The sequence below is a fragment of the Odontomachus brunneus genome, unplaced genomic scaffold (assembly GCF_010583005.1).
Source record: "Odontomachus brunneus isolate Ranch 3 - 2012 unplaced genomic scaffold, Obru_v1 Obru_scaffold_410, whole genome shotgun sequence".
In the NCBI taxonomy this organism is placed as follows: Eukaryota; Metazoa; Arthropoda; class Insecta; order Hymenoptera; family Formicidae; genus Odontomachus; species Odontomachus brunneus.
Window position 1 is genome coordinate 52313 of NW_022639860.1, and position 10714 is coordinate 63026.

The window sequence follows — 10714 nt, forward strand, 5'->3', positions numbered from 1 at the left end:
TATCAATGTATCACTTATACTTATAACATACGTCTTACTACTGCGGATGACCATATTTCACTACTTTGACCCTTTATATCTTGGGAAATATTGACTTTTGGGACTTGGTGCAATGATAACTTTTTATTAGCATGGCGAAAACTATAACATAGTGAAATTTTAGCCAATTTGACCGAAAACCATTTTCCATAGGTTTTGTGCGGGGTCCTTTTCCGAAGATAACGAGTGGGGGGGAGATAAAAAATTTGACATTTCAAACAAATGAAATACGCCATTACAAAGAATATTGAATACTGTAAAACATTTGTAGGAGACATTTTTTCATATACCTCATATCTTAGGAATTATTGCATAAAAATGAAAAAGTTCTTTTTTTTCAAGGAGCTGTTTCAACCCCTAAACCTCGAGATAAACCGATATAAAAAATATGAATCTCTTATTTTTTTACGCTCAAACATATCTAAAGTCATCAAAATCGGTGAATAGTTCTGTCCCTTGTTAATGTGCTCTGGTACACACTATATAGTACATCTAATTAAATTCTTCATTAATAAATCAATTAATCCACATTTATCCTAAAAATATATCGTCACATTCTACATTTTATATATTGTCAGTTATAACAAATTTCGAGAGAAAGATAAAGAGAGAGAGACATAAATAATAATTCTTAATAAAATTAAAAGTCATAATAAATAAAAAAAATCAAAATTTTACAAGCGTTTACTGCTGATGACGACAGTTCAAACAATTGATATCTTAGAAGTTGATAGTTAATATTATATATCTATTTATTAGATTTACGCAGTTATTCTAAAAAATTTTTTCTTTTTTTTATCATTGAAAAAAATGCCAGATTACACGCGAAACGAAATAGTTGATATTCTTTTGGTTCTCGGAGAATGTCATGGTAATTACCGCGCAGCAGCACGATTGTATCGTGAACGCTTTCCTAATAGACGGAAGCATTGATCCCTAGGGATCACATTGACCCAATGACATAACTATATACCTAAACATAAAATTTTCTGCTTTTTTCATTTCTGCTGTCAAAAAAGAGATTCTTATTTAAAAAATTGAAGTTGACCTTGAAATAACCTAGACAATGGCCGCCAAGACCAAAGTCAAGGTCACCTTCAGATGTCCTCCTTCGAACCTTACAACTTTTGTCTAAAACATTTTTTTCTAGAAATGCTTTTCTGAAGAGATATTTCAGTGCAACTTTTAAAATGGGATATCCTGTATATATATTATTTATTTATTTTCACAATGAAGTTATTTGGTCACTAATTGGGACATTCACTTTACTATAGAATTTGTAATAAAATCTTATTTCGTAAAAATGAAAGAGATGTAAGACGGAGAAGTAAAACGGGAGTGCTGACAATGAAAATCCGTAAACACTCACTTATCTATGAAATACTGTTTTTACTGATACTACCAGAAACATTTTTACTGATTCACTTTAAGAGAGCAAACTGCACTGGACAGGTTCTCGCAATGCTAGAAAACTAGAACGAAACCGATTCGAAATAGAAACTGACACTATAGTTTCAATGAGGTTAATTTTGCAACTACGAAAAACTACACCTCGCAACGGTTACACGTTTTCTCATATCGTTGTGACATCGTTAAAATATCGTTCAAATATCGTTCTCATAACGAATGATTCTCACGTATCCACAGTATCGCAATCAGAGCTCTCAATCCAATCATTCTGGTTTAATCTTTTAATAAAGTGCATATTCGGTGAGCTCAACTTTAAGAAGTTTCAGAACTATCGAAAAAGTACTTAGCGCCGTTTGTCGCGATCGAGCACACGAATTATTTTCGCGTGTCCATGTGAAGGAAATTCGGATTTGCTGCAACTACAACAGTTTCGGTCTCTATTTTTTCTAAATCAATCTATTTACCAAATTAAATGACCAAATCTATTTACCAAATACAAAGCCATTTACCACAAACGAATTTTTAGATCAGACAAGCGCGCGTTCGCTGCGAGGAAAAAAGCGACCGAATTCCGAACATCGCAGCGACGTGTTCTTTACTGAGGTATTTTTTATCAACCGACTGGTACCTGTAGCGAGCAGGTGAGAACGCTCGAGTATGCGTGGCGTGTTTGCGTACACGTATAACACAAGCGCGCGCGTACACACACACACAGATGTCTGCAGCCGCACGCGCGATCGGAAGGTTATTCCACTAAATTGAATGCACGTGACACGCAACGAGTGCAACGAGACGGTGCATCTATGACTGACGGATTCGTCGGTACACAGCTATTACGTCTAAAGTGAGAGAACGATCGTGTCGAAATTGCTCGACGAGAAAAGGCAGAGAGTTGAACTGATAAGAGCAGTCGTTGTCGAGGTGTTAATCTCTTCAAGGTTCTCCCGCCTCTGCCCTCTTACTCCAAGGTTTTTTACTTTCGTAAAGTCATCCGATGAGTATACATTGAATACGCTGAAATGCACGGTCTATATACTGATTAAGGGAACCATTGAATCCAGACTAATGTAACGCTCTGAAAAAAGCGTATTTTTAGGAATTAATTTTGCGGAAATGAATTAACCAAATGTTTTGAAATACCGTATATTAGTTAAATAATTATTAAACTTTATATTAAACTTTATATTACTATTTTTGTCATTTAGAAAAAATCTATAAATAAATATGCAACATGTGATCGAACTCACAACTGCAAAAAATGTCGCTACAATCGACAGGAAAAATAATGTCCGTTCTAGTGATCTTAAAGATAAAAAACCAAAAAGTTTCTTAAATAATATGTTTGTATTTATAATAATATACTGAGTACACCAGTATATATAATATACTGAGTGTTTCATTTTAATTAATACAGCTTAATATCTCGAACATTAAGGTAGGTACAAAAAACTATTTAGAACAAAAATAAGATTTCGAAAGGGGAAAGAGATACTAATATTTATTTGAATTTGAATTTGATCTTGAAAAACTGTCAATATTAACTTTAATTTTTTTAATAGAATCATATAATTTAATTAACATAAATCGATTTCTCTGGTTATTCTGCGTATAAAAGTACTGTGATAAAATCATCGAAAAGTAAATACTTTTTCCGAAATATTTTACATTTTATTCTCATACCTTTTAGTACAGTATGTGAAATATCTCGTAAACTATTTATTTTTCGACAAGTTTACATTAATATTTCAATACGTTGAATAACAGATAAAATTGCTTGTTGTAAAAGAAACATAGAAAAACCTTAAACAAAATTTCGTTGCATTTTACAGATTCATTGATGTACCAGTATGCAAAGATTATTATTGCTAATCTTTATTTCTCTCATCATGTTACATATAAAATTATTAAAATGAAGTTGTCGAAAAGGTAATAGTTTAGGAGATATTTCATATTTTGTATTTAAAAGTAAAAAAAAAATGTAAAATATTCCACTTTTCGCCGATTTTAACCCAGTACTTTTATACGTAGAATGACAAAAAAAATCGATTTGTGTTTAAAGAAAAATATGATTTTATTAAAAAAAATTAAAGTTAAAATTGACAGTGCTTTTCTGGACAATTCAATATCATATAAATGTCAAAATCCTACAACTTTTGTTGGAAATGGTTTTTTGTATCTTCCTTAATTTCCAAAATATTTAGCTATATTAATTAAAATGGTTACATTATATGTAGTATGTGCGTGCATGGGTTTGCTATGCTTTAAAAAATTGATACCAAAGATTACTGTAAAAAATAATGATTATCATTAATAATTTAATAAGAGGGCATTGTTTTATCGTTTTATAATAAATTGTCAATAAATGATTATATAATTAATCATGCGATGATATATTTTTATATATTGCACGTCTTAATAAGTCACGTTTAAGAACTTCTGATAAATTAATAATTGGGAAATAAATAAAATATATTATTAAAAATTTAAGTAATTTTTATAAAAAATTACAAACCTATCATTTTGACTGCTTTGGTATAATTATAATATTAAATAAAATATTTAATTGGATAATAAGAAATCAACACTATTTATACTTAAAATTATTGATTATATTTTTGCTTTCGATTGGTGATAGAATGGATAATTAAAAATTAATAAATGAGACGATTTTATACCATCGTCTCACTTAAGTCACCTTAGGTTTAATAATAACATTGTTACAGTTCGGTGAGAAAGCAAAAAATTCATTTTATAAAATTTACTTAGAAACTAATTCTTCCGTTGGACATTTCTCATTTCTGAAATGCATCGAAGAAAAATACTCAAACTATTTTGTAAACGAATATACGAAAGGAAAAGTCTACTTTTTGGGCCTTTTAGTTATTTTCCATTATTTTAAAGAAAGATTTTTTGTATTATTTGACACACCGTAGTTCGATCGTATCAATTTGTTGCGACGCGTGCGGCCCTGAGCTCGATAAGATACCGATACGAGCGGAAAAAAGAAGGTAATTTTGTCGTTCATAATACGGGTAAGCGTGTTTAGTTTCGGTCATTGTGTTTTTCTTGCAATTAAACTGCCAGTAAAATAAAGGTCTTAAGTCGAGAAAAAAAACGAAATTCAGTTAAGATGGTTTTGATATTAAAAACTTTGTGAGTAATATGTTTTAAGATATAAATAAAGAAGGAAGAATATTATAAAATTGAAGAATCAAATTACAAATAAAATATATGTGAAAATACATTTTTTATATAGATTAACTTTAAGTTTATTTACGAATATAAAAATGCAAATACGACATTTTACGCTGATTTCGCTATTCGCGCGAGTCGACGACCAAACAAACGTAACTCCGTCGTATGACGATAAGTAGTTGGCGTGATTACTGTAATGTAGATACCGTTTAATCGCGACGATCGTAATGGCTGAATTTTCTCCTCTCTAAGCTCTAATTAAATTATGTGATTGTGTCTGTTACCTCGACGGATCTTCTATAGAGTCACATATTTTTCAATTTCCAACGTGCGCGTTGCATGTCATTTAAAAGACACACGTCTCATGATAATACAATAACGTGCAGTGACAATGAAAAGAGAAACGAACATCAACAGGCACAAATGTTCATAATATTATTTCTAACGATATCACGCTAATCAAACAGTCACTGATTAGAGCTAATGGTCTTAAATGGACATATGCAAAACTTTCATGTGTATGACAGCTCACTAATCTTATAAATTAATTAATATTTAGTGCCGTGTCACACACAACATTTCTTGCATTGCTTACTATAAATAGAAAAAAAGATGATTACTTCATTATTTAGAAAATTTAATTCATGTATCCGAGCAGAGGAAGATCGACTCGAAATTTACCCGAGAAAATCTATCTTTAAAATTACAATCAGGTTGCTTCTCTGTTTTCTATTTTTAAGAAAATCAGTGGAAAAGTATAAAAATGATTCCGGTGAACATAGGATGATGAAATTACATTTTCTTTCATTTAACAACTATTACCAAGCACTCATCTGTGTCGATACTTGAGCAGTATCTGTCAGGAATTAAGTAAAAGAGATTAATTCCGACGGGTTCCATCAAAATTTAGAAGGAACCAAAATCCGGATCCTCCTTCTTTTCATTAAAATCTCACGTGTAGTTGAAGAGATATTAAAAGTAGAAATTAAAAATATTGCACGCTAACTTCAAGGAGTACGTATATAATGCAAATTTCATCAAATTCTCACGAAATTCGTTTTATAATACAATTATCTTAAAATTAACGAGGGTAAATATATCGATTAACGAATTTGACTTCTCCAACGATCTTGAACTTGACATGTATTATTACAAAAAGTATGCTGAATACAAAAAGTTTCAACTTTTATTAACAAAAGAAATTTAACAAATATTACAATTAGCTTAAACTAACCTACGTTATTTCGGCATTTCTGTACGTCAAAAATAAATTACTTCTTAATCTTTATTATAATCTTTATTATAATCTTTATTATAATCTTTATTATATTTAAGTTATATTTTTTATAGGATATAACTCTAATACATTCTAATATATCTCATAATTAACTCTAATATATCTCATAATTGTAAAAAATTGATCGATTCTATTAGAATAATCATAAAAACGTTTAAAAAGAAATTCTGCTAAATAATGAAAATAATGTTTTATTCTTATTAACGAGGTATTGTTTCCCGCATATCCACTAAACATACTATCGTTGCGACCACATTGCTAATAATTTGTTAAAAAAATATAAAGTAATTATTTGATTCAAAAGAGATTACTCCAATGACATTAATCCTAACATTGTTAAGGGAATGCTGGGATACTATTCCGTACACGCTTACCGATCCGACAATTGTCGGTAAGCGTGTACGGAATAGTACCCCAAGAGTCGATGACGAACTCGAACAATGTCGATAATGTAGAGACGACTGTCACTAACATAATCACGCTATCCTTTTCGTATTCCTTGTATATACAGAACTTACATAAATGTGTGTTGCTTTGTTTTACCACATTCAACGGAAAACCTAACCATATATGTGTAAAAAACTTTCTGCAAACTTTTTCGATATTTTTAAGCTTTCAAATACAGGTGCGAAGGTAAAGCAATATTCTTCAAAATTTTTCTATTTGAAGCATCCACACTTTCGATATGTACAAGCTGTGGAACTTTTGGATTAGACAAATATTACGCTGACAGCTTGAGATTTTACATTAAAAATTTTTTGTTCGTTTTCGTCACATATCGAGCAATGCTCCTATTTATTTTTACACGTACTTTCATTGCGTAAAAGGATTTGTAATTCTGTGTAACTAATACGACGTTAACTTTGCAAAAAAATGTCAGTGTTCTGTCGGAAAAGTTTTCAGCTTCAGCATCCCCTTAAGGTCATAACTCACGATTATCTACAAAAATAATTGTGATAAAATGAATATATTCCTCATTGTAATCAATAATTGCTGTCAACAGAAGTTTGTCCAATCAACAACAGTTTTAAGATTCATTTATAGTTCCTGTAGAAATATTTGGTGTGGCGATCTGATCATTAAAAAATATATAATAAAATTTAATTAAAAGTTTTGAAATCAGATTCCATGTAATACAGATGATATAAAATTGTATGTTTGTTTTTGTAGGAAAATGGAAAGTTTCTGAAGTTGTTTATAATATATATTCGTGCAACGAATTAAGCTAGTCCCTTCAGACCGATAATGTAATATATTTTCATTTTAGATACTTAATTTCACATGGAATAATCTCTTTATCAAACAAATAATTTATTAAATTATCGTAATTATATGTTAGATTAAAAAACTCGTGAAGAAACATGATAATTTAACAAAAACGATAGAAAGATTAATATTAGTCAAAAAAGAGATAAGAATGTCTACATGACTCACAATAAATAATCACAATAACTTAACAAAAGTAACTGAAAGATTGATGGTAGAAAGAAAACAAGAACCTGTTTATAAGACTACGGTAATCATTTATCTAGTGTGTGTTTGAATTTACTAAATTAGCATATAACAGATATTAAACTGTTACTTAAACATATATATAAAATGTCTTACTATCTTTTTTTTATGTTACTGATTTTAAAATTTTCACGAATTTGTAACTATATTCGAGAAAACTGTCATTTGTTTTTTGATTCCGTACAAAAGCCCCTACGCAAGGTATGTATTTATCACTGAAATATTTATTCTGTTGTATTTCTAAAGCCAAACCTTGCGTAGGGGCTTTTGCTAATCCTTTCAGAATTAATAATTTTAGCATATAATAAACTCATTAATTCAATAAGGCGAAAGATTTAAACGCTAAATATATAGAGTCCACCAACAAAAACTTTCCACTTCGATTATTTTATAACCAACATTTTATTTGTTTTGATTTTTGTCAAAAATACTAATACAGTCAAAAATACTGATACAAATTCACGAAAAACTTAAAATTTAATAACATAAAAAATGATAGTAGGACATTCTATGTATATGTTGGTATTTAAGTTTAATATCTGTAACATGCTAATTTTTTCAGAATTTATAATTTTAGTATATAATAATCTCATTGTAATTTAGTAAAGTGAAAGATTTAAGCACTAAATATATTTATAAATAAAAATATTTCTAAATTTTTAAGCAAAAATCATATTTACATGACATTTTAATCTGCTAAACGTTTATTAAATTTTTATTAATAGCTTTGTAATAATCCGATGAAATTTTTGTATGTTTTTCAGTATATCTTTCTTAATAATATATGTCAAAGTCAGGATCGTTGAAGAGAGGTTTGTTAATCGGTTACTTACCGATTAACTTTCAAAATCGTAATTATTTAGAAATATTTTTTCTGAGTTCTAAGTTGGAGCCCATTTTGAGTTTTTGATATTCGTTGAATCGTTTGAAAAATAGTGATAAATAATAATATGAAATAAGATGTTCCATATTACTACGTCTTATATTTCCATGTCTTATGCAGTGGGTGTGAAAATGACGTTTTTATTTGCGAAGTTATTCGCAAATAAAAAGTTGTTTTAACATCAATTTTATGATAACAAAAAGTAAACGTTTTATTGTTATGTCTGTTTCATGTTTTTACTTCATTTTCCAAGATCCAATTTCTTACTCTATGTTTAAAAAAAAATCTGTGCTCTGAACAGTTTATTTTTTTTCTTAATGATTATAAATACATTATAAGAGATATATTTTCTAACATTTCTGACAGTTATTAATGCCATTATTGCACTTAATATTGGATTTTTCGTCTAAAACAAAATTACGTTTCATATTCCTACCTTCTCTATTATTCGTTTTTTGCTGTTATATAAAAGTATATTGGCTTTAATATGAGTATATTTCAATCATGCAATGCGAATTTTGTAAATGACAAAATTTTATGCGTGAAATACTTTTTCAATAAATGTTAGAAAAAAAGTCACAAAACAAAAAAGTAGGTAACTCAGAAGTCAAATCTAGCATCTCCCCATATCACGAAAACCTTAAATATCACATTAATAATGTATTTTGGGATACCCGATATGTTAAAACGAAACGTCGAATTTGTTAAGTTCGTAGCAAAAAAGAGGCAGAGTCACAAAAGCAAGATGATATGTCAAATCAAGAATCCTAACGTTTCCATATACGCACGGTCATATTTAAATATTTATTGTATTTGCGTCAGAGCGGCACGATCGTGTTCTAGCGCGACAACTCATGTGTGGATTACGACAAACGTGGATACGGTGACACAACCTCACGATTCTCCGCTGTTCTTTCTCGTATCAGCTGAGAGAGTGCTTTTTATCGCGTGGATCGAAAATAGTCGTGGAGAAGAAAAAAGCGGCGCGAATCTGTACATTCTCGTCGCACGATCAACGCGGCCGCCCGAATGTCGCGTTGACATTGAACGCGACATTGGAGAAACCATGAAGAATCAGATTCGAGATTGTCGTATTTGCAGAATGGGAGTGCATGAGTCCGCATAGAAGTCGTAAATATTTTAACAATTATCGAAACATTTCTTACACTCTCCGACGTTGATTTTGTTCACGTCAATTCTTTTGGTTTCTCTTTTCCCGAGATATTCGGAATTCTTTCCAACACTCGCTCACACATTTACGGTCGAACGCACGACGAGAATACGATGTTCTGCACTGCAATCCAGTCAAAATGACGAAGAAGAGGAATATACGTGAGACAGGAGAAGAAAGAGACGAGTCCTCGTGTATGTGGAACTTGACCTACGAAGGGGATGAATTATAGAAGCAATTCTAATCGATTACCGCGCTGTGGCGAATAGAAACGGACAACAGCACGATGTCGAAGCAGCACTTTCCCGACGGAAACGACGTGGTTTTGGAACCGGGTCGATGATGTTCACGGATCAGGGTCCAACGGTGAAAATCGCGGAACCGAACACCTCGGCAATACACGAAGCCTCGAACTTTCCACGAGAACGAAATCGTGAACAGGCGCGCGTTATGACGCGGCACTCGACCAGCTGCGCCGCCGTCTGATATCGACTGGCCGAGGGTTGGTAGACGACTGAGCACCGCTGGGGGGTTTCTCTGATAAGAACGCACGATACATAGGGAATTTCAAACAACCGCCGTGCGACATCGTACGAATTTGATAAGCTTTGTTTCTTTAAATCGATTGGAGTGTTCAAGTCTCCAATTAATGACTGAATCGTGTTTATGTTTCACAGATTGAGCTTATTAACGAAGAACCTATACATTCCACACATTCCTAATTTTTTTTATTTTGAAAGGAGATTATATTGTTTGGAAGTATAAAACATCAAATAGGTAAGGCATCCTGTATACAATATTTAGAGAAGAGTAGAATTGTTTATTACACAATTTTTATTTTAATTTGAAGTAGTGAATCTTAAGGTTATTTTGAAATATATGATAATGAGCTTTTATTTTAACTGAATGTATGTAATAAATTTGAAGCAAAAGAAAACAGACATATTTCCTCGTAACATTTAAATCTTTTACTACTCATAGTATTTGGATCAATATTAAATGCTTTAATATGAAATATGTTAATTTTATATATATGCATATATGTATATATGTATATATTATATATGCATATATATTATATATATTATATATGTATATATTACATATACATATATATATTATATATATATATATATATATATATATTATACATATATATGTATATATATTATATATATACATATATATATATATATATATATATATA

The 10714-nt window shown here is 30.4% G+C and overlaps 1 protein-coding gene across 9 annotated transcripts in view; it reads right to left on the bottom strand.

Annotated features, from left to right (window-relative positions):
• LOC116853652 overlaps nt 1-10714 on the bottom strand; it is a 33526-nt gene that overhangs the window by 20829 nt on the left and 1983 nt on the right. For 3 of the 9 annotated variants that reach the window (XM_032834803.1, XM_032834798.1, XM_032834799.1), the window contains exon 1: nt 9760-10177. The exons of 2 other annotated variants lie outside the window; for them this stretch is intronic. The gene's annotated coding sequence lies outside the window, so the exon portion shown is untranslated. Of the gene's footprint in view, nt 1-1939; nt 2029-2077; nt 2424-9759; nt 10178-10714 lie in introns of those variants that run through there. 4 more of the 9 variants (XM_032834804.1, XM_032834802.1, XM_032834800.1 and 1 more) reach the window with 2 other exon arrangements.